Source organism: Erythrolamprus reginae, chromosome 2 (assembly GCF_031021105.1).
Source record: "Erythrolamprus reginae isolate rEryReg1 chromosome 2, rEryReg1.hap1, whole genome shotgun sequence".
NCBI lineage: Eukaryota > Metazoa > Chordata > Lepidosauria > Squamata > Dipsadidae > Erythrolamprus > Erythrolamprus reginae.
Genome location: NC_091951.1, coordinates 251,736,467 through 251,762,119, shown reverse-complemented (window position 1 = coordinate 251,762,119; position 25,653 = coordinate 251,736,467). Strand labels below are relative to the sequence as shown.

Genomic DNA, 25,653 nt, shown 5'->3' with positions numbered 1-25,653 from the left:
AGAAAAACAGGAATATGAACATTTATACTGAGCAAGTGGAAAAAAGCACCTAGAACTTGCTTCAGATTTTCCCACTAGGGGAAAATGGGAAAGAAAACATGAGGATATACTAATGATGTTGAGTTATTTGACTAACAGGTTTCAGTTTGATTTCAGTTGAAAATTCAGTTAGAATTGTTGTTAAAGTAGTGGTTGTTAAACTAATGTAGTTGTTAAACTAATGTTGATTTCAGTTGAAAATTCAGTTAGAATTGTTGTTAAAGTAATGTAGTTGTTAAAGTAACGTAGTTGTTAAAGTAATGTATAGTAATACCTCATGATACGAACTTAATTGGTGCAAGGAGGAGGTTCGTAAGACGAAAGGTTCGTAAGACGAAACATTGTTTCCCATAGGAAACAATGTAAAGTCAATTAATCCGTGCAACAAAAAAAAACAACCCGCAAAAAAACGCTGCCGCCCAGCTGTCACCTTTTAAAACAGCCTGGGGGCTTCGGCGTTGGGAGGCTGCTGAGAAGCCCCCCGGCTGTTTTAAAAGGTGACAGCCGGGCGGCGGGGCTTCTCAGCGAAAGTTCGGGTTTGGGAGGCTGCTTTGAGGAGGCGGGGAAGCCTCTTGCAGCAGCTGCCACAGCCGCCGGCTTCCCCGCCGCTCGTCCACCGAGGATGCTGACCTGCTGCCTCGCGGGGAAGCCGGGCAAGAGCGATCTTCTGCCGGCCATGGGCGAGTGGCGGGGAGTCACCCATGGCCGGCAGAAGATCGCTCTTGCCCGGCTTCCCCGCGAGGCATCAGGTCAGCAAGAGCGATCTTCTGCCGGCCATGGGTGACTCCCTGCCGCTCGCATTGGGGTGGGGGGGCTGTCAGGACACCCCCCCACCCCAGCACTTTGCATCCCGCCGGCTAAGAGCAATCGGGCAGCAGCTTCTGCCGGACACGGGTAATGAGCGGGACAGAGAAGCAGGGAGAATCAGAAGGCTCCTTTGGCGGCTGGAGGCTGCCTGGCTTTGTGTTTTTGGCTGGGGGAGGAAGCAGTAGGACCTTCCTAACTCCCTCCCCCCCAGCCAAAACCCCAAAGCATGTTTGCTGCCACACGATTTAGCCAGGACAGGAGCGAAGTGACGTGGAGGAATGGGGAGCTGAAACCGGGCGGTTTCAGCTTTCCATCCATCCACGTCACTTCGCCGCCAAATTCCCAAAGCATGTTTGCTGCCACACGATTTAGCGGCGAAGGGACGTGAAGGGATGGAAAGCTGAAACAGCCCGGTTTCAGCTTTCCATCCATCCACGTCACTTCGACGCTAAATCGTGTGGCAGCAAACATGCTTTGGGGGTTTGGCTGGGGGGGACGGAGTTAGGAAGGTCCTACTTCTTCTCCCCCCCAGCCAAATCCCCAAAGCATATTTGCTGTCACACGATTTAGCGGCGAAGGGACGTGAAGGGATGGAAAGCTGAAACAGCCCGGTTTCAGCTTTCCATCCATCCACGTCACTTTGCCGCTAAATCGTGTGGCAGCAAACATGCTTTGGGGGTTTGGCTGGGGGGGAGGGAGTTAGGAAGGTCCTACTTCTTCTCCCCCCCAGATCCCCAAAGCATGTTTGCTGCCACACGATTTAGCGGCGAAGGGACGTGAAGGGATGGAAAGCTGAAACAGCCCGGTTTCAGCTTTCCATCCATCCACGTCACTTCGCTCCTGTCCTGGCTAAATCGTGTGGCAGCAAACAGGCTTTGGGGTTTTGGCTGGGGGGGAGAAGTAGGACTTTCCAGCAGCCTCCGAACGCCGAACGCGGATGTTCGGGTGTGTTCGGCTTCAGGAGGCTGCTGGAAAGCCGCCCGGCTGTTTTAAAAGGTCGCAGCCGGCCTGGGGGACTTCCCAGCACCCCCCGAACCCGGGTTCGGGGTTCAGGGGGGTGCTGGTTCGTAACTCGAAAAAAGTTCGTAAGAAGAGGCAAAAATTTTCTGAACCCCGGGTTCGTATCACGAGTTGTTCGTAAGACGAGGGGTTCGTATCTTGAGGTATCACTGTAGTTGTTAAAGTAATGTGTAGTTGTGAAACTAATGTGAGTAGCATGAGTAGATTCTGTGCAATCTCTCAAAAAGGTGAGGTGACTGGAGGTGATCTCCCAATAAAATATTTCAGTTCAGATTACAGCATAGAGGCAAATGTACAGAGATATTAAAAGTTCAAATAAATGAGTCATATTTCCTACAAAAATTACCTTAATGTGGAAGACTAATAATACATACAATAAGTATCACTGTATCAAGAAATGGGGTAAATATCCATGTAGTTATAAAATTATGTCTTAATGAATCACTCTGTTGACTGAAAAATAATATGTATCAAGAAAAGCAGTGTCATGAAATGTTAAGGAGCTTTCAACTAAGGCTCACCCTCCATAGATTTGTACACACTGAACAACCTTTCAGCTTTAAATTTACAGGTAACTCGAAAAACATTTCAATAACAAAAATATACTTTCCACTCAGTTGATGAGCCTGGTGTAGTGTTGGCTATCTTGTTTAACATGTTCCAAGCCATGCAATCCTTCTATGGGTCAATAAATCCTTTTTAGGAAGAAAATTATTTGAAAAGATAAATATAAGGCCAATGATTCCAACAGGCAAATTAGTTGTTAAAGAAAGTTAGCTTACCAGAACCAGAAGAATTTGTCTGCTTTCACCTTAATTCCACATATCTTTTTCCTTTAGGGAAAATAAATCAGAAAAGGTTAGCATTGTGGCTATATGTGTCATACTCATGTGGTGGGCATTGCCCAACCAGATGGCTGGGTTCCATAATGTGATAGGATAAAGGTGAAGCCAATAATCCAAGACTTAAAACTGTCCAGTTCATTCCTATTTATTCCAGGCTGTACATGTATTATAATGCTTTCACTTCTGGCCTGCTAAATTGCCTGAGACAATCATTTTAGCTCGACCTCCTTTACTTAGCCCTTTAAAAGAATCTTTCACACTCTCACTGGTACAAAGAAAAGGGTAATGAAACATCTGCAAGAAAGCAGAAAGTTCAGAGAATCCAAGGGCCCCTCAGAGCTGACTTCACGTTTCGGATGGGGACAGCTCAGGTATCCTGATATCATAATTAATACAGCCCAATAAGTGCAACACATAATTTTATATGTTTTGTGCCTATATTATATACAATTACTTTATTAGGAATCACTAATATTAAGATTTGGAATACTAATCATTAAGGGGCATGCATAAGCGCACCAGTGTGTCCACCGTCTCTGTCTCTAATGGTCCCTTTTATTCATATCCATTTCATGTATTCATAATTATGTTTTTATATCTGTTATCTAATACAGAGGTCTCCAACCTTGGCAACTTTAAGCCTGGAAGACTTCAACTCCCAGAATTGCCCAGCCAGCAAAGCAAAGAAAAATTGCCCAGCCAGCAAAGCAACCTGGGCTGGGGAATTCTAGGAGTTGAAGTCCGCCAGGCTTAAGGTTACGAAGGTTGGAGACCCCTGATCTAATGCATTCTTGATGAAATAAAAAATAAATTAATTAATAACTGTTGCATATAGAAAAGGCATTCAAGGTAATCCTTTCTCGCAATCCTTTTGTAAGGCCCGGATATTTATATAATTATTACTATCCAAATAATTATCTTCAAAAGCAATAAGCGTTCAGAGCTAATTCTTCCTTTTTATATCAGAAACTTACTTTGTATTCACTGAGGATTCCTTTTCAACTGTCTCTTTAACTCTGCCTTCCTTTAATTGAGAACTTTGCATTTTTATTTTCAGTTCAACCACTTCAGTACTTATTCTCTAGAATAGTTATTGGCTACCTATTTCTTCCTACCTTCTGCGCCCACTATTCCAACCCACTGAATTCTTTGCACCATGAAATTTACAGATGGGTATGCTGTACAGACATGCACAAAGACCGCCAAACATAGGTTTCAGATTCCAACATTGATTTGCTCCTTTATTGATTATAATTCCCATGTTTCCATTGTTACAAGGAACCCCATATGAGTGTTACAGTTTTATTCATAATTCAAATGGTTGGGTTTTTTTGCCAGTTTCTGTCATTTTTTGGTTGGTGTCAGTAAAAAAAAAAAAAGTCCAATCAAATGAATGGATTTGTTTAATGACCATCATTTTCAGAAATTACAAATTGAATTTACAAATACATGCACAAACAATCCTTCTCTTTAAAATCTGGCCTGGTTCAGACAACAAGGATAGGAAGAGGAGAAAACAGAAAAACACAAAACTGGAAATGTCAGGTTGCTCAGCACTTCTCCAGTGAGGATGGTTTATTTATGCAGATGAAATTCATAATCAATGGAAAAACACAAAATAGATTTTTGAAAAGCTTCCATCCTCCACCCATCTAATTACCCGTAAATACTCAAGTACAAGTTGATATTTTCAGCACAAAAAATGTGCTGAAAAATCCAACCTCAACTTATGCTAGAGTCACTGACTTTCACTGACCTGAAAACTGTCCCAAAGTTCCACAGTTCCTATGCGAAAGGCAGGGGGGAAAGAAACCTCATGGCTGGCAATAGGAGGTTTTTTTTTTTCTTTCTGCTCTTGCTACCCCTGACCTGCCTCACTGGCAGCATGCTGAACCAATCACAGCTCCTTCTCTACACAGATAGGAGGCACTGAGAGAGCTATCTGATTGGCAGCAAGCTGTACCAATCACAGCTCCTCCTCTACAGGAAGCACTGGGGGAAGGGGCAGGAGAGTTGAAGAGACTTTCAGAAGGAAGGAACCATGGATTTCTCTTCTGATCAAGCCAGCAATGCTATTTTACAAGTAAATAAAATGTACAAGTAAAATGTAAGTTACCCATTTAAATTTGATTAACAGGATAGGTTATTTTGTAAGAAAATGTTGTTTAAATTGGGGATAACTCTGTGTAATTAAACTTTTTCTTCCAACTATACTTATCCTACCCAAGCAGATTGTTAATGCTGACTTGTTTAAAAGAATACAAAGGTTAGGATAATATAATAGTATGAATTTTGTCATTAATCATTTGTTCTACATAATTAATATGAATAGATTTACCTTTTTTTTAAGAGTATGGTTTCTCCTTATGCAAGATAAATATCATGTAGAAGAAAGATTTTACAGTTAATGATTGAGTAACCCCCAATTGTTATTTACTGATCTATTGATATAGTAATTTATTTATTAATAGAGTTGAAAGGGACCGTTAAGTCATCGAGTCCAACCCCCTGCCTGAGCAGGAAACCCTACAGCACCCCAGCCAAATGGAAGTCCAATCTCCTCTTGAAGGTGTCCAGAGTTGGGGAGTTCATCACCTCCCCTGGCAGGCAGTTCCATTGGTTGATCGCTCTGACCGTCAGAGCAATAATAAATAAAATAAATTAAAATAATGATTTTAACTTATGAAATACATTTTAAATGGAAAATCTGAATATTTATCACATGGAAGTTTGATTTAAGCAATTGTTTTGAAAGAATATATGAAATCCCAATTATTAAGAAAATTATAATGACATTGTAATGAAGATTAAGATAACAGGTTTTAAGATTAAGATAACATTCCTAAAGATATTTTAAGAGGTTTTTGGAATTTAAAAAAAATAAAGATTTTGGAAGGGGAGGAAGAAAGATGCAATAAATAAAAAACATTTTGGAAGGAAAAAAAGTTATATAATATAATAATAACAACCGGGTTGGAAGGGACCTTGAAGGTCTTCTGGTCTAACCCCTTGCCTAGGCAGGAAACCCTACACTACTTCAGACAAATGGGTATCCAACATCTTCTTAAAAACTGCCAATGTTGGAGCATTTACAACTTTTGGTGGCAGGCTGTTCCACAGATTCATTGTTCCAACTGTCAGGAATTTTCTCCTTAGTTCTAAGTTGCTTCTCTCCTTGTTTAGTTTCCACCCATTGCTTCTTGTTCTGCCTTCAGGTGCTTTGGAGAATAGGTTGACTCTTTCTTCTTTGTGGCAAAATCCATGTTTTATATTAAAATAATGTATTATAACTATAAAATATTCAATTATTGTGTTTTAATGGTGCCTTTTATGCACAAATTAATTATCCTTAATTTCTTCCTTCCTTGACTTTAAAAGTAACAGATTCTGCATGGTCCCATTTGCAGTTCCTCTCTCTCTCTCTCTTCCTAGTCCCAAGTCCCTCCCTCTAAATTCAAGTCTACTTCTCTCAGATTCTCCAAACCACATATCTTCTCCAGTCAACGTATTCATCAATTTCTTTGGTGGTGAAAGTTGTCCACACTGGCTGAGTTGGGAATGGAAATGGGACAACCATTCAGAAACACAAATGAATGAATGAAAAAAAAAATTCACTCAATCAATTCCAACTTCTCATGAAAGGAGAAGATCTCACAAAGTTGGAATTGATTGAGTGAATTTTTTTTTTAGTCCCACAAACTTTTGTTTTCTTGAAAATGAAACCGTCAAAGAAATGTGATGGAGCTAGGCTGGGGCGATGACGCACATGCCCACAGAGAGGGCTCTGCCTGCCGCCTTTCGCATGATGCTATAGATTCACCACCATAGGTCTAGGATTGTCCAAACTATGCCACTGGTTGATTGTTCTCCCTGTCTAGGCTCCTTTTGGCCTCCCGGATGTCAGTTGCTTCTCCAATGCGCTGCTTAGGAGAGTCCAACGTGGGTTATACTCTAGTCATTGGTAGGGACTGAGTTTGAATTTAAATAATTAATTCTGTCCCGCCCCATGCTTGCCCCAAAGGGCTCAGTTTTAAAACTCAATCGTAGAGTAGGGATGTTATTTTTATCCTCTCTGACTGACTTCCATCATGTTGGACTCTCCTAAACAAGATAAGGTAAGTTAATTTTTAATTATATAATTGTATACCTTTGGCTGGTTAACCGATCCGCCGGCAAGAACTGCCTGGATTGCTCATATGGGTCCCTTTCCTCAACGGATACAACCCAGGAGCTTAAATGAATTTTAATGGGCAAGGAGCCTCGCCTTCCGGGGCCAGGCTCACAGAGGTTAAATTGCTGGTTGCTTCGGGCTGGCCCCTGTCCTCAGTGGACATTGCCAACCCCCAAAATGCCCGTTTGAGCCCCCAACTTACCGAGGCAGCCACGGCTGACTCTTCGGAGTTTGTATTTCGCGCCACAGCTCGCCGCACTAATCAGATTTTCGGCGCTCCCACGCCCTTTTCTTGACCTTGCTAATGCCGTCCTCCTCGTCAGCCTGGGGGCCACCATTTTAAAAGCCCCATAGTAACCAGGTTACTAGTGGGCGCATGCGCGAGCCGCCGGAGACCTTTTAAAAGGAATCCCGGCTTCCGGAAATTTTTTTTCTCCTTCACTACTAGCTGATGCGAAGTTTAAACATCTGTCGGGGCTCGCGTTACAGGCTGTTTCAGCAGCAAAACGCCGGCGTTTTTTCTGTGTGCCTTGAGAAGCCTGTCTCTCTAGGGTAGGCTGCCACCTGGTCGCTTGTTGTCGGCGGTGCGGGACTGGAAACTCCAACTGCTTCAATGGCTGAGACTAAAGAGCAACAACAAGGGGCAGAAGACATTGCACCACCCCCAGCTGTGGTTAAGCCCAAGGACAAGGCACCTTCCACTAAGCCAAAGTCCAAATCCTCCCAGTTTTCTGCATCTGCTAAAGAGACTGAAAAGAGGATTAAAGCTCTGGAAAAAATGATGGAGCAGGCTCAGAAGCAGACCTGGACTCTGCCTTACAATCAATTTCAACAGCCTTGGAGCCTCCCACCCTCCCAAATGGGTATGCCTCCCCAACCCACAGCTAATGCCATGGATATACCAGAACCTGCCCCTGCAAACGCAGACAAAGACTGGTCTCCTGAACATGGGGAGACACTCCCCCTGCTCGGTGCCTCAGCTCACACAACAACCCCGGGACAGGATGTGGGGTTGCAGTCCCCACTTCTGGCAAATTCAAAGCCGGTGCCATCTGCCTCCTTTACCCCCATGGCTGCAGGCCTGCAGTCTGGCCCTGACACTTGGCATCACCTCTCCCCACCGGTGCAGGACATGATTGCCAACGCATACTCGCAGGGCATTGCCATGGGCATCCAGCAGCAACCTCCTATGCCTACCAAGAGCCAGCAACCAGAGATATGGCCTATGGCTAATGCCCACTACACCTACCAGGACTCGCTGGGGGCTCAGCCCCCATCACATGATGAGGGAAGTGGGGCAGAGGACGAGTTCTCTGAGGATGAAGAGACATTTGCTGAACAACCAGTTTTTACCGGCTTGTTTAAACCCGCACTATTCAAAACCCTTTTGCACAAAGCAAAGACCACAGCTAGGCTGGGTTCCACTACCAAGCCTACCGACCGATCAGTAGAGCTGGAGCCTACTGCAGGACTTTTTACTGAACCAGAAAAGGAATCCGACTTCATCCCCTCGTCTTCAATTTTCATTGATAATATAAAACACCTGTGGGAGAACCCTACAGCGGCCCCAGGCCCTTCCTCCATCGAAAAGAAGTTCTATGGGTTTGGCCTGGACATTCAAGGATTGCTACAGTTCCCCCCTGTGGATCAACCGGTTACCAATCTTGTTTCCAATGCTGTAGTCCCAGCAGACATGGAAGGCCTGAAGCCGGACGACCGCAAAGCGGAAACCCTCATCCGCAAGTCTCATCAGTCAGCAGCATGGGCATTGCGGGCTGCCCATACAGCTTCATTTTTTAACCGCACATCCATTGTTTGGATTAAAGAAATGCAATCCACACTGGGCCCAGAGGACGCTAGACTCCATCAGGATTTAACTAAGCTTCTCGCTGCAGCGGAGTTTTCCGCGGACGTAACATTGAACTCCGCTAAGTTCGCGGCGCGTTCCATGGCAGCCACTATGTCCTCACGCCGCCTTCTCTGGCTCAAAAGCTGGCACGCCGATGCAAGATCTAAATGGCGTCTTGCAGCAGCTCCCTTCAGCGGGGAGAAACTATTTGGTGAGTCATTAGACTCAGTATTGGTTGAGGACAAAGACAAACGCAAGGTCCTCCCTAAGGCTTATAGGCGTGCTGATAGAAGACCAGCACCATATTCCCGTAGACAGACTTTTCTTTACGACACCACTACAGCCTCTCCCTTTGTGCAAGCCCAGAGAACCTATGGCCAAGGCTACAATCGAAAGGATAGACTGCCCTTCACCGACAGGAACGCGGTGTTGGTGGGGGTACCGTCCATACACCCAACCTAAACGCCCGTTTAGGGGTCAACCCTCCAGAAACTTTCAGATGCTCCCATTGGAGGAAAACTTCAAGGGTTCCTCACGCAATGGGAAGAGACATCCTCAGATTGCTGGGCCATTAACACCATCCAATCAGGACTGCGTCTAGAATTCCTTGCCCTCCCGCCCAACCGGTTCGTCAGATGCCCCATCCCCGCCAACAGAGCGGAAAGGGACCTACTCCAACAAGAAGTCCAACACCTGCTGGACATCGCGGCCATCGAACCGGTACCTCCGGGCCAGCAGAGAAAGGGATTTTATTCACACATCTTCCTAGTGCCCAAAAATTCAGGGGGACATCGTTTAATCCTCAATCTAAAGCAACTGAACATTTATGTAAAGTACCGCAGGTTCAAGATGCAGTCACTCAAATCCATCCTAGCCTGCATCCGTCAGCACAACCTCCTGACCTCCATAGACTTACAGGAGGCATATTTACATGTACCAATCCACCCGGACCACAGGAGATAACTACGGTTTTACCTGGGAGGTGCCCACTTCCAATACCGGGCTATGCCCTTTGGGCTATCCTCAGCACCCAGGACATTTACCAATTTGCTAGATGTCGTAATGGCAGACTTACGCCTCCAGTCCATAAGACTCCAAGCCTACTTAGACGACATCATTATTCTATCCAGGTCGCCCAAACAAGCACAGGTCGATCTATCCCACACCATCCGGTCCCTACAGGCCCATGGATTCTCAACAAATCTCGCGAAGAGTCACCTGACACCTACAACATCGCTTCGTCATCTCGGCACGATCATAGATACAGTCAGTTGCCACGTCTTCCTGTCACCAGACTGTCAAGCATCCTTACTAGAGACAGTACAATCAGTACGTCACGACCACAAAGTACCACTGGCCTTAATATCCAGGCTACTGGGCATTTTTGTATCATGTATCAATGTGGTGCCCTGGGCAAGACTACACACACGACAACTACAATGGTTCCTCCTGCCATTTCAGAAGAACAAAACCAGTCACACCAGCAAGCTGATTCGATTACCACCCAGGGTCCGCCACTCCCTTCAATGGTGGACAACATCAGCTATCCACCAGGGCACCTGCTTCAAGGAACAGATGTGCATCACTGTGACAACCGACGCGAGCCTCTCAGGCTGGGGGGAACACACAGCACACCAAATAGCCCAGGGCAGCTGGACTCCAGAAGAGCTTGCCAACAACAGCATCAACTTCTTGGAGTTAAGGGCAGTATCGCTAGCCCTACGCCAGTTCCTTCCCCGGGTGGCAGGCCGTCCAGCCCTCATCCTCACAGACAATGTGGCCACCGGGGCATATATAAACCATCAAGGAGGCACAAAATCACAATGCCTCATGAAGGAAGCAGAGACACTGGTTTCCTGGGTGGAACAACACCTGCAATCCTTGAGGGTGGAGCACATAGCAGGGACTCTAAACACACAAGCGGATTGGTTGAGCCGGGCAACATTAGATCCAGCGGAATGGTGGCTGGACCCGAACATATTCCAGGACATCTGTCTACGGTTTGGCATGCCAGAGGGGGATCTGTTTGCTACCCAGGACAATGCACAGCTCCCCCGCTTTTTCTCACGCTTCCCGTCCACAGGAGTGGAAGGTGTCAATGCCCTACGCTCCCCCTGGCTGGAAGGGTTTCTTTATGCCTTTCCCCCGATGGCACTCATCCCAAGGGTAGTGGACAAACTGCTGGCGGAAAGGGCGCAGATTCTGCTGGTAGCGCCACATGGGCCACGCTGCCCGTGGTTCTCAGACTTACAAGATCTATCACCACCCCTACATTCGAGACTTCCTCCACGGTGCTACTAACATCAGACCGCAGGTGGTGCACAGGTATCCCATCTGGGACCTCCCACTGGTCCTTTGGGCATTAACTGGCCCTCCCTTTGAACCAATGCGCTCAGTTCCACTCGCATACTCTCGTTTAAGACCGCTCTTCTGGTAGCAATTACTTCAGCAGAAGGGTGTCGGAATTATCAGCCTTCTCGGTACGGCAGGATTTATGCATTTTCCATCAAGATACAGTGGTCCTGCGACTGGAGCCGGCGTTTCACACCATTTCACCGTTCTCAAGTGGTCGTACTTCCGGATTTCTGCGCCCAAGCCGCTCATCCTCTGGAACACCGCTGGCATAAACTAGATGTCCGGCGAGCCCTCAAACTGTACATTCGTAGGACACAACCGATTAGAAAATCTGAAGACTTGTTCGTCTCCTTCCTCCCGGCCATTCAGGGACTCAAGGTCTCCTCCCAAACAATTGGACAATGGATAAGATCTTGCATAGCGGAAGCATATATTGCACGGTCCCAGCAGGTACCACAAGGGATTACAGCGCACTCCACCAGAAGTGCGGCCACATCCGCCGCCTGGAACACACAGGCATCAGTGGAGGATATTTGTCACGCAGCCATGTGGTTGTCCCCAACAACGTTCATTAGACATTACCACCTCGATGTCTTTGCCTCTGCGGAAGCAGCTTTCGGCAGGAGAATTCTTCAATGAGTCTGTGTCGCTTCTGCTCCCCTGACCAGGCCTGATCCCTCCCTGTCTCCATAGCTTGGATATATAGCACGTTGGACTCTCCTAAGCAGCGCATTGGAGAAGAACCGTTGTTCTTACCTGAACGGTCTTCTCAATGCACTGCGTGGAGAGTCCAAAACCCACCCGGCCTTGTTCTTGCCCAGGGTCGCAGTTCCTTTTTATAGTTCTGTTTTTTTCCTGTAACAAATAAAGTTTTTTTATATAAAGAATATATGTCTATGCCTTCATTTTAAAACTGAGCCCTCTGGGGCAAGCAGGGGGCGGGACAGAATTAATTATTTAAATTCAAACTCAGTCCCTACCAATAAGACTAGAGTATAACCCACGTTGGACTCTCCACGCAGCGCATTGAGAAGACCATTCAGGTAAGTACAACGGCTCTTTTCCTGCAGAGCTGCCTGCGTTGGGGTGCCATGCCTCCCTGCCAGCCAGCTGAACTTCGGTGCACTGCTCCTAGGCTCATCAGCCTCCAGATTCCCACCACCCAGCACCAGTTTTGGAGGGGTGGGGTGGAGAAACAGATGAAGGCAATGAGAGAGAAAAGGAGGGAAGGAGAGAGAGAAACAGAGGGATGGAAACAGGGTGAGAAAGAGAGAAGCAGAGGCAGAGAGGAAGGGAAAGAGGAAGAGAAAGAAAAACGCAGAGAGGAAGGGAAAGGGGAAGAGAGGCAAGGAAAGAGGGAAAAACAGAAACAGAAGGATAAAAAGAAATAATATTACAAAACTTTTTCTTTTTTATTGTTATTGAGCACAATATTTCAAAAGCAGAAAAAATGAAGGGGCATAAAAGTGCATTTATCACATTTTTCATAGAACAATTAGCTGAACTCTGCCTTTATCCTAATTTTAGGTAGTAAAACCTCAGTATTCAGGTTAAATTGCCTTGTTGGCACTTTGCGACAAGTAAGTGGGTTTTGGCTTGCAGTCTCTAAAAGGTTCGCCACCACGGCCCTAGTCATAGGTTTCCCACTGCTCATGATAGAGATGCTTATAATAAAAGGTGTTCTAGTATGTTTTAAGTCTTTATGGTGAAGACAAAACAATTACTCCTTTTGGAGAGTTGAGTGGTATAGAAATTAAATAAAATAGTAAATTATGGAATTACCCTTTACCAAAAGTTTAAAGGAAATTTGTACATCTCCAACCTGCTACATGAGATAGTCTGTCTGGATTGATTGATGACTCTAAGAATTATTAAATCACCTCTCCTTTCTACATACTTTTCTTCTCCACAGAAGTTCCAGCCTTTATGTCTAAAAAGCATGAGTATTGCATAGAGATTTCTGCACTGATATAAATTTTCGTCTTTTGACATTAGCCCCCAAATGCCTGTGTCCCAGGGCTGGCTATAGTGTATGCTTCATAGGCATCATCTTTTCACATAATTAAATGACATATGAAAACATCTTAATGCTATCTAAAAGAATCGTGGTACACACTGTTTTAAGCACCAACCATTCCTCCTTAGCTAAAATCTGATAGAAAAATATTATTAGATAACAGTTAATATTCCTTTATGGGCTATTCATTTGGGCACATTTATTTCCTGTCTTTACTCAGCAAACTTGAGAAACAAACCATTTGCCGAACTGGCAAATTTTGGCTTTTTTGACATGATGCTTTATTGTCCATATTTGTGTATCTGTTGCTAACAGTTAGAATTAAGTCTATGGTTCTATTTATAACTTACGATGTCTAACGTATGTAACTGATATTTGCATAAATCATTTCCCTGGTGCCCCCAAATGCCTGTGTCCCATGGCTGGCTATAGTGTATGCTTCATAGGCATCATCTTTTCACATAATTAAATGACATATGAAAACATCTTAATGCTATCTAAAAGAATCGTGGTACACACTGTTTTAAGCACCAACCATTCCTCCTTAGCTAAAATCTGATAGAAAAATATTATTAGATAACAGTTAATATTCCTTTATGGGCTATTCATTTGGGCACATTTATTTCCTGTCTTTACTCAGCAAACTTGAGAAACAAACCATTTGCCGAACTGGCAAATTTTGGCTTTTTTGACATGATGCTTTATTGTCCATATTTGTGTATCTGTTGCTAACAGTTAGAATTAAGTCTATGGTTCTATTTATAACTTACGATGTCTAACGTATGTAACTGATATTTGCATAAATCATTTCCCTGGTGCATTTTTCTTCTCCTTTGCAGGAAATGATTGATATGCTCAATTTGGCTTTTAAGAAGATTTTTGAAGACGATATACAGAAGGCTGACTGGGCTCAAAAGTCAATAGGTAATGTCCTGAAAGATGGAGTGGCTTTGGGTTTGCAACTCACAGCCAGGAGTATCTTTGCATAATCTGCGAGTTGTGCAGTAGTTATACCCAGTTCTGGATCTTGAGAACCTGGTTGCCCTTGAGAAGTATCTGAAAGCTTCGGTTGATTTAAATGTTTAATGGGCATCACATTTAAATCCCTGAACTGAAGTGGTTGGCAGGTTCCTTTGCTTGCACGCAAGAGTCAACCACTCAAACGCCGCGCTAAACAAGAAAAAAGCCGTTTGGCTAGGGGGTAGATTCTTGCTTCTTAACCGGGCAGTTGCCCCCTCTCCCAGAGCGATATCCTTAGCGGTCTCCAGGAAGCGGCTTAGGGAAAGACAGCTGTCTGCCTTTTCTTCAGCTCCAAAGAAGCTCTGGGAGAGGGGGCAACTGCCCGGTTAAGAAGCAAGAATCCACCCCCTAGCCAAACAGCTTTTTTCTTGTTTAGCACAGTGTTCAAATGGTTAGCTCTTGCGTGCAAGCAAAGGAACCTGCCAACCACTCGAACGCCGCGCTAAACAAGAAAAAAGCCGTTTGGCTAGGGGGTGGATTCTTGCTTCTTAACCGGGCAGTTGCCCCCTCTCCCAGAGCTTCAGTGGAGCTGAAGAAAAGGCAGACGGCTGTCTTTCCCTAAGCCGCTTCCTGGAGACCGCTAAGCATATCGCTCTGGGGGAGGGGGCAACTGCCCGGTTAAGAAGCAAGTATCCACCCCCTAGCCAAACGGCTTTTTTCTTGTTTAGCGCGGCGTTCGAGTGGTTGGCTCTTGCGTGCAAGCAAAGGAACCTGCCAACCACTCGAACGCTGCGCTAAACAAGAAAAAAGCCGTTTGGCTAGGGGGTGGATTCTTGCTTCTTGACCGGGCAGTTGCCGCTTCTTTCGAGCTGAAGCAAAGGCAGACGGCTGTCTTTCCCTAAGCCGCTTGTGCCCTCTTGTGGTGACATGTCAGTCACCCGAGTATAAGTCGAGGTCAGGTTTTTCAGCCCACTTTTTGGGCTAAAAAACTCGACTTATACTCGAGTATATACGGTAAATCAAACTTCTGTGTAATCAAACTGTCCACTTGGGAAGCAACACTGATTGACAATCAATTTCACATGCTGTTGTGCACATTCAACTTTGTACAGAACAAAGTATTCAATGAGAATATTTCATTCATTCAGATCTAGGATGGTTCTTGGGGAAAAATGGGAGGTGGGAGCATTATGAACATATAGCAATGAGCTGCCAAAATGCTTACTGCCACACTGTGGGCATGGTTTATTTTGTGGGTGTGGCTTGCCTGCCATGTGACCAGGTGGGAGTGGCTTGACAATCATGTGACCGGGGTGGCTTAAAGGTCACTGGGGTGGCTTAAAGGTCATGTGACTGGGTGGTAGTGGCTTGATTCTTTTTCAGTTCATTAAGTCACATTATTTGAATAGCCACAAAAAGGACAAATGATAGACACCATTATTTGTTGAGGAGCACAGTAACATTTTAAGGTTTTGTACTGAACCCATAAGGTTCAGTATAACAGATTAGGCAAGTAGCTCAATTTTCTTTAATTGCTATAAAAGTTAAGATCTAAATAATGATTAAAATGATTAAAGTGTTTATGGGTAAAACACACTATTTAATTATTTCCTATTTTAAAAGCCATTAAGGATCATACTAAGGTACTAGAGAAGGAAGGACAATAAAAACAATTATTAATTATTCTATAAATAGTGCATGAACTTACAACTCCCACTGTGTCCCCCTCCCATGGGGGCCGCAGCCCATTATTGTGTACAGATCTTAAATTGTAACAAATAAAAGTAAGATACAAATTTAAGAAAAAATGTTAATTAATACCTTAATTTGGGATATGCAAGCTATTGCTCCCTTCAAAAAGCTCCTTTTGAAGGGATTGGTACATAATACACTGCCAAGTTCACTGGACTGGCAACCCATCAGTAGAGGCTGGATAAACTAGCAATATTTGGAGTAATGAGCTAAATGGCCATTCCCCCTGTAGAATTCTAAGACAAGCAATTATATCTGCCCAACTCTATCACCTTCCACCCTAAGTAGTCCATTAATTTCTCTTATCCAATGGTATGGCCTCACCTTCCCTGGTGTATTTAATTCAGAAAATGACTAACAGTTTTTTTGCTGCTTCCCATATGAATTCATTTAAAGACTCTCCCTTTCCCTACTCCATAGGATACTTCCATAAAGTCCCATTTTCTGGGACATTTCCTGCCTTCACTACAATCCCTGTACAGGATAGTGATTTGGAATACAATATGTAGGAGGAGGAGGATGAAATGGACAAAACCTTTGCCTGCTACTTCCAGCATAGCTTTCTGAAATAAGCCCTAACATAGGCATCTTAACATTCCTATATCTTCTCTTCTACTCTTTCTTAGATACATTTTACTATAAGTATATCCTCTATATAACCTACATCATGTATTTTACTATGTGTATACCCACTAAAACCCTCATTTTGTAGTGGACAAAATCAATCAATCAATCAATAAAATAAACATGTTAAAAACAACTGGCAATAATCAGGGTGAAAAATCACACCACTCTCCATAGCTCTCTGCCCGTTTCATATAAAATAATTCCGCTCACCATTAAAAGATTGCCAGCTTGTCAAGACTCAAAATTCCTTTTTTTTTTTTTTTTTTTTGCTTTCTGCATTGACCTGCCTTTGTTGGCCAAGAACTGCTTCCAGGTTGTCCTTCAGCGCTGCTGCAGCCAGGGCCGCCGATAGGGCAGTATTACCGGTACTGGCGTCAAGGGCCCGGCCAAATTGAAAAAATTGACCAGGCAAGAGCACAGATCTGCAAAAATGCAAAAAATTTCTCTATTCTGCCTGAAGAGCTTCATAGCTGTTAAAGGTAAAGTTTGGATCAGAGCTAATTTGGTATACCTTTTGATTATGGTGTTAGATTTTTTTTCAAAATTGTTCCCTTCTAAGTGTGAGGAAAAGATTTGTTGCTTTGGAGTTGACATGTTTTTTGGAGCCGTCTCGCCATTTTAGATTTGAGAAGCAAACACCATCCTGGATTCGAGAAGCAAGCATTGTGGGAAGTGGGAAGATTTGAATATGCAAAGGAGAAGCTGGGTACTAAGGACTTTTCAAAAAACAAACAACTACATAATATTTTGAGACTTGTGCTGAGAAGATCAGAAGCGGGAGTTGGTTATTTTACATTTTACCTTCTAAATTATGTTAAGTGCATACACAGTAATATTTCACCGTATGCTTAATAGATATGATAACATCCTAGGAAAAGAAGAAGAAAGAAAAGAGAAAGAAAAGGTGTTGTTCTTAGAGCCACAGACATGCTATTTGTTAAGAGACTATACATTACACATTTAAAAGCTTAAATATATTAAGTTATGGAACTCAATAGCAGATACATTTGCTTCATAATATGGATTTGATGATACATGAGGGTATGTTTGGAAAATGCTATAAGGAGATAGGTGGAGAGGTTAATGAGAAGAAGAGGGACGGGTTTTTTACTCTTCCCTCCTCTTTCTCTTCTATTTTCTTGCACTGTGCTTTTTACACCTATGGTGCAGTTTACGTATAGTTTTAAAGATTATTGCGTATAATTTATCTTCTGGTTACCTGTTATTTATTGGTATTATTGTGTAAACAAATATTTTTCTACTGTGATGCAGGAGTATTTTGTCTTTATCCTTTGTGCCATCTTATTGCTGCTTTTAATATTGTTGATGGCAAAATTAATAATATTTTGTTAGTTTGGTGTATTTGCACTGTTCTGGTAATTTATTTATATGTATGTAATATGTTGATGTCACTTGAATATATTTTCTGTGTTATTAACATATTATTAATCTGTCAAACAAGTGTACCTTGTTGTAGTGGCAGGGTTTAATTTTTTTTTTTGAAAGGTAAATTTAATACATAATTGGTATGTCACAAAATAAAGTAGTTTTAAAATGGGGGGGCCAGACACTTAGGCAGTATGGGGCCCCAAAATTCCTGATGGCGGCCCTGGCTGCAGCATTCAACTCTTCTACACTGATTGCCTCCTTTTAATTTTAGGGGCTAAATGATGAAACAAAAGAGGAGATCCTGCTGGGAACATTAATGTATGATACCGAGAAGGAATTAATTCAGACATTCCAACTGAAGGTAAACTAGAAATGGGAGAAGTGGGTTAGAGGTAAAACTAAAGTAGGATAGAGTAAAACCGAAGGGGCTGTGTCAGAGGGAGTTGTTTTGAAAGAATCTCTCCAATTTCTGCCCCATCTACTAAAAACCAGACAACTTTTAATTCAGTACTTTAAGGAGTAGATTAGGCCAGAGCTGGAAAACCAGAGCTCCTCCTGAGAAAATATAGTTTAGATAATCTGTGGCACTATACAGATAGTCCCCGACTTACAACGGTTCACTTAATGGCTGTTCAAAGTTTCAGTAGCATTGAAGAAAGTGATTTATGACCATTTTTTCACACGTGTAACCATTGCAGCACCCCTATTTGTACACTTGACACCTGACTCACATTTTTGACAGCTGCAGTGTCTCGAGGTCCATGTGATTAACTTTTGCAACCTTCTGACAAGCAAAGTCAATGGGGAAACCAGATTCACTTAACAATTTGTTAAGTAACAATGTGTTTCTAATTAAACAAATGTGGCAAGAAAAGTCGTAAAATGGGGCAAAACTCACTTAGCAAAGTTCTCACTCAACAACATAAATTTTGAGCTCAATTGGGGTCATATGTTGACGACTATATATCTTGATGGGAGCTAATGGGACATAGCAAAACAAAAAACAAAAAAACCCCACCACAAATCTTCTTTCTGATGAATAACAATCCCAAAGCAGTTATATCAGCATTTGGGAAACAGGTCTACAGATTTATTTTATTTATTTATTTGATTTTTATGCCGCCCTTCTCCTTAGACTCAGGGCAGCTTACAACATGTTAGCAATAGCACTTTTTAACAGAGCCAGCATATTGCCCCCATAATCCAGGTCCTCATTTTACCCACCTTGGAAGGATGGAAGCTTCAGTGGTCTGCAGTACAGCATTCTACCTGCTGCACCACCCCGGCTCTTGTATATAGATATACAGTATAGGCTTTGCACTCTTCTATTAAACCGATAGAGCCATTCAAGCGGATGAATTCATCTCGATGGCTTTTTATTATGATTGTTCTTTTCCCTCATCTACATTTCAGAATGAACAAGAGAAGGCGTTCCAGTATGTAAAAATCAAAGTGGAGAGCAACTGGGGAAATCCAGAGTACACGTGCATTTATCGAATCAGGGTGCATGGAAGGATGGCCAATATAAACCATTTGGGCAAGAAAGTGGATGAAATCTCCCAAGATAAATAAAGAAAAACAGGAATATGAACATTTATACTGAGCAAGTGTAAAAAGCACCTAGAACTTGCTCCAGCTTTCAGTTTGGTTTCAGTTTGATTTCAGTTGAAAATTCAGTTAGAATTGTTGTTAAAGTAGTAGTTGTTAAACTAATGTTGATTTCAGTTGAAAATTCAGTTAGAATTGTTGTTAAAGTAATGTAGTTGTTAAACTAATGTAGTTGTTAAACTAATGTTGATTTCAGTTGAAAATTCAGTTAGAATTGTTGTTAAAGTAATGTAGTTGTTAAAGTAATGTGTAGTTGTTAAACTAATGTGAGTAGCATGAGTAGATTCTGTCCAATCTCTCAAAAAGATGAGGTGACTGGAGGTGATCTCCCAATAAAATATTTCAGTTCAGATTATAGCATAGAGGCAAATGTACAGAGATATTAAAAGTTCAAATAAATGAGTCATATTTCCAACAAAAATTACCTTAATGTGGAAGACTAATAATACACACAATAAGTATCACTGTATCAAGAAATGGGGTAGATATCCATGTAGTTATAAAATTATGTCTTAATGAATCACTCTGTTGACTGAAAAATAATATGTATCAAGAAAAGCAGTGTCATGAAATGTTAAGGAGCTTTCAACTAAGGCTCACCCTCCATAGATTTGTACACACTGAACAACCTTTCAGCTTTAAATTTACAGGTAAGTCGAAAAACATTTCAATAACAAAAATATACTTTCCACTCAGTTGATGAGCCTGGTGTAGTGTTGGCTATCTTGTTTAAGATGTCCCAAGCCATGCAATCCTTCTATGGGTCAATAAATCCTTTTTAGGAAGAAAATTATTTGAAAAGATAAATATAAGGCCAATGATTCCAACAGGCAAATTAGTTGTTAAAGAAAGTTAGCTGACCAGAACCAGAAGAATTTGTCTGCTTTCACCTTAATTCCACATATCTTTTTCCTTTAGGGAAAATAAATCAGAAAAGGTTAGCATTGTGGCTATATGTGTCATACTCATGTGGTGGGCATTGCCCAACCAGATGGCTGGGTTCCATAATGTGATAGGAGAAAGGTGAAGCCAATAGTCCAAGACTTAAAACTGTCCAGTTCTTTCCTATTTATTCCAGGCTGCACATGTATTATAATAGTTTCCCATGCATAACTCCCTAGATAAAATGAGATCTTTCAAAAGTCATAGATACATACACATTTCTTGTGTGAATGGATTAGTGAAGACAGCAAGAAGACATGAAAAGCGCCTGGGAAGATGAGCAAATTATCAACAAATGAATAATATGGGCTCCTCAGTTTGGGCTCAAGACAATGGAGAATATGTTGGCAGATGATGGGACGCCCCCAATCGCATGCTGATTGTCATTGGCTCTTTGCATTTTCTCCCACTCTCTGGAAATCAACCCAAAAATTGTCATTGGCTCCCAAGGAACAAAGGGAAAAAAAATTAAAAGGGGGGGGGGAGTGTTGGTAATGACCTTTAAAGTGTTGGTAATAAACCTGGCATTGGACCAGAATACCTCCGGAACCGCCTTCTACCACACGAATCCCAGTGGCTGATAAGTTCCCACAGAGTTGGCCTTCTCCGGGTCCCGTCAACCAAACAATGTCATTTGGCGGGCCAGGCATGGGGGAATTAAGACATCTCCCCCAGGCTTTCTTATATTTTATGTTTGGTATGTATGTGTTGTATGGTTTTTTAAATTGTTGGGGGGTTTTATATAATTTTATTATTAGATTTGTTCCATTGTTATACTGTTTTTTTATTACTGTTGTGAGCCGCCCCGAGTCTTCGGAGAGGGGCCGCATACAAATCTAATAAATTGAATTGAATTATCAAAAAGCCAGGATTGACTAGGACAGTAATGGCGAACCTATGGCACACGTGCCACAGGTGGCATGCAGAGCCATATCTGCTGGCACATGAGTTGTTGCCCTAGCTCAGCTCCAGCACACATGTGCCCGATTTTCAGCTTTTGCAGAGGGTCTAGGAAGGTGTTTTTGGCTTTCAGAGGACCTCTAGGAGGTGGGCGAGAGTGGAAAATTGGCCTACCAGACTCACCAGAAGTTGGGAAACTGGGTGCTCATGGCCTCTGGGGGATGGGGGAAGCCATTTCCACCCTCCCCAGGCATTGGATAATTGGTGTGGACACTCGCAAATGCCCAATAGTGCACTCACACTGGTGCTTTTGGCACCCAAGGAAAAAAAGTTTCGCCATCACTGGACTAGAGTGACTTGTCTTCTCTCAGGTTCAATCCTAACAATGTTAGTTGATAGCACATGGACTCAGAAAAATTATTTACTACTTGTCCACTAGTGAGTTATAAGACCTTATGACAGTGATGGCAAAACGTTTTCCCCTTGGGTGCCAAAAGAGTGTGTGCGTGCCAACACCCACAATTCAATGCCCCTCATGCACCATGCACCCCTCTGCACATGCACCCATGATGTCCGCATTGCCCCATGCATGCATGCATGTCCCCCTCCCCCATTTTCCAACTTTCGGGGGGGGGGGCCTTAAGTCTCCTTTTTGCCCTCCCCAGACTCCAGAGTCTTTCTTGGAGCATGGGGAGGGCGAAAACAGCCTCCTCCACCCCCAAGGCCTTCTAGAGGCTGAAAATGGCCCATTTTCCAACTTCCCGTGGGCCCAGTAGGCCTGTTTTTCACCATCTCCAGGCTCCAGAGGCTTTCTGATACCCGTCAAGCGGGTGCAGAAGTTGGTGACAAATCAGTAGCTTCCCACACTTGCCTGAAGACCATAATAACACTCATACTCATTCAATCCACTAAGTCACATAACTTTCGTTGGCCAGGGTGCAGAAGTCTAATAGCCCCAAGCCTGGTGACATAAATAAGTATTGAGACTCTTAGGGAAGGCAAGGAGGGTGTTAAAAAGTGTGTTAAGGTGAATATAATGATATATAACAGTGATAGCATATCATAGCATTTAGACTTCTATACCACTTTACAGTGCTTTACAGCCCTCTCTAATCGGTATACAGAGAGTAAACTTATTGCCCTCAACAATCTGGGTCCTCAGTTTTACCAACCTTGTGTTGTGGTTCAGCCTGAGTCAGATGAAAGACCACCTGCGTCTCTGCTGGCTCCATGCCCGGGGGAGGATATGAGTGAAGTGGAACGTGACGAAGAGGAACGGCCTGGGAGCCCTGGGGTGGGGGGCTCTCTCCAGCCAGTAGCTTGGAGTTTCTAGAGTCATTAGATGACGACGCACAAGCCATCATCAGCATGCAACAGAGACATATAGATCAAAGGAGGGATCAACTGAAGAAATATTATCACCGGTGAATGAGGAACACCAGGGGGTGTGTGGTCCTCATTAGCAGGGAAAGGTTTATAAGGCAGGCAAACTCTTGCAACAGTGTGGAGTGTTATCAGCGTGGAGTTGCTGTATCTGCCTTGTCTCCCAGCATTTCTGTTCCTGGCTCGTGGCCCAGCAGTCTTGAAGACCTGTGGGAGGTGTATGTCTGTTATCTCACCGGCTTCATCTTGGCATCAAGGATTCTGTGTTTTTGTGTTTCTGTTTGGAGTTCCAGTGTTTTCCTGATTTGTAAGGACATTTTCTGTTGGATTTTTTTTTATTTACCATCATAAAACTGTGTTTGGCTTCAACCGGTGTGTCTGGCTTATCTTTTTGGGTTGGTCATAGCTTCCGTAGTGAGCCGGACAGAACACCTTGGAAGGATGGAAGGCTGAGTCAACCATGAGCCTACTGAGATTCGATCTGACAAACTGCTGGCAGCCGGTGATCAGTAGAAGTAGGTTGCAATACTGCACCTCAACTACTGCACCACCAAGGCTCATCATAATACCTTCCTAGCAATAAATAAATAAATAAAATTGGTAAATTCACAATTCAAACTCTTGGCAAATACAACAGTTAGCCCTATCAGCAGAAGTAGCTGGAAGTACTGCACTCTACCCACTGCACCACTGTAGCTATAATGATATACAACATTGATGGCAAACCTTTAATGGCTCGGGTGCCAAAAGGGCGTGCATGCACCCAAAAGTGCGCCCCTGCATGCCCATGTGCATAATGCAATGCACTCCTCCCCACATGTGTGCACAACCCCATTATTATTATTATTATTATTATTACTATTATTATTATTATTATTAATTTTATTATTTTATTATTATTAATTGGATTTGTATGCCAATTAATAATAATATTATTATTAGCATGCACACACACACCCGCCTCCCCCACACATGCGCACAGGCCTCACTTAAACCTCCAGACTTCTGTTTGGCCCATTGGGCTGGGATCTCCTGAAGCCTGGGGATGGCGAAAAATGGCCGAATGGGACAACCGGAAATTGGTTTCCGAATTTCCGGTTGGTCCATTGGGCTATTTTTCCAGCAAAAGGAAGCTTTCCTAAAGCCAAGGAAGAGCAAAAATGGCTGAAAAGAAGGCCGACCATCAGCTGGCCAGCACACACATGTATGCTGGATCTACATAGGGCAATGCCTTGCATGCCCTCAGATATGGCTCCGTGTGCCACCTATGGTACATGTGCCATATGTTTGCCATCATTGAAATATAATATGGTAATGCTCCACATAATAAAATATGTAAATATCCCTAGCAAATCAGATCTTCCTGGGTTTTGATTATTGAGCTTTCTTGACTGGGTTGGATTTAGATACTACCCCTATTTCAGATTGAATCTAAGTGGGTCATGATGTAAAAAGGTGAAAGCATAGTAGAAAACAGGGGGAAAAATAGAGATTGTTGTATAAAGGAGAATCACATCCATTCGCTGCATGCAGCGAATTTTGACTTATGACCACAATGGAGCCCACAATTTTGGTGGTTAAGTGAGACAGCTGTTAGTGAGCTTTGGCCCATTTTACAACTTTTCTTGCCACAGCCGTTAAGTGAGTCACTGCAGATGATGAATTAATAACAGTTGATTTAGTGAATCTGGCTACCCCATTGACTTTGCTTGTCAGAAGGTCATAAAAGGTGATCACAGGATTTTGGGACGCAGCAATGGTCATAAATATGAACTGGTTGCCAAGCACCTGAATTTTGATCACCTGATCATGAGGATGCTGCAAAGGATGTAATTGTGAAAAATGGTCATAAGTTACTTTATCTAGTACTGTTGCAACTTTGAACTAAATGAACTATTGTAAGTTGAAGACTACTTGTATATAAGGACAAAGGTGATTAATCTTCATCAGGGTCCCAGTAGGGCCAAAATAACAACAAAACATCTTTAATATATACCTATGTTTGAAGTAGCTCCATTGAAACCCAGGAATATTTTCTAACAGTTTTTCAGCCTTCTGTTTTTGAAAATCTCTGCAAAACTAAATCACAGCTGGTGCAATTAAAAGACACAGGGCTCTACAAAGGAAGTGAGGTCTGGGCGATGTATTTCTGTAATATATCTGGGATTTGCTAAATTTGGATAACAAAGCAGGCTGTTTTTGAAGTAGACCCAGAGACAGGGTTAGGTGAGAACGGTACCTTTATTCAGCTCAGAAAAGGTAAGTGACTTTCAGCGACTACCGTCTGCTCTACCTGGGAGAAACCGCTCCTTTTATACATTTGCGGTTCCCGCCAGAGAAAGAGCAGGCGCGTCTGAGCCAATCAGGAGCAACTTCCTGATTCTGGCTCAGACAGCGTTTCCACGAGGAACAAACTATTTACAAGGATACAAAGTAGCCATTACGGATACAACACCCCTCCCTCCTTAGTCCGGATACATCAATCACGAAGTCCTCCAATCTGCTGGGTCTTCGCGAGGCTCGCTCCGACGTGCGCAGTTCAGTTGCGTCCTCGCTGCCGATGGTGGAGGTTGGTTCGCTGATACTTCCCCGGCGCGGCTGGGGCCTGGTTTGGGCTCCGGCCTGCTGACTCGGCCTGGCAGGAACATCGCGGACTTCGGAGGATGAAGATGGCTCGGCGTCGCTCGAGGATTCTCCCTGACCCGATAAGTCCATTTGAATGTCTATTAAATCGGGTTGCGTGTTACAGTCTGTTAAAATGGGAGAGTCTGTATCAGCGGTTTGCTCCAGGGAGTTTTCCATGCGTTTTCGTACGTGGTCAATGTGCCGCTTCCACATTCGACCATCTTCCAGTTTTAAAATATATGTTTTAGGAGCAGTCTGTTTAACAATAATTCCCTTCATCCAGTTTACACCTCCATCAAAATTTTTTACAAACACATTTTGTCCCAAATACATTTGTCTTTCAGGGTTTACATACATTTGGTCA

At 43.3% G+C, this 25,653-nt stretch overlaps 1 long non-coding RNA gene across 1 annotated transcript; it reads left to right on the top strand.

Annotated features, from left to right (window-relative positions):
* Positions 1 to 4,713: 4,713 nt before the first annotated feature.
* On the top strand, positions 4,714 to 19,860 carry LOC139162277 (uncharacterized). The gene is made up of 5 exons (XR_011558291.1): positions 4,714 to 4,818; positions 13,943 to 14,027; positions 16,744 to 16,921; positions 18,103 to 18,192; positions 19,245 to 19,860. It is a non-coding gene; the product is annotated as an uncharacterized lncRNA (long non-coding RNA).
* The last annotated feature ends 5,793 nt before the right edge of the window (positions 19,861 to 25,653 follow it).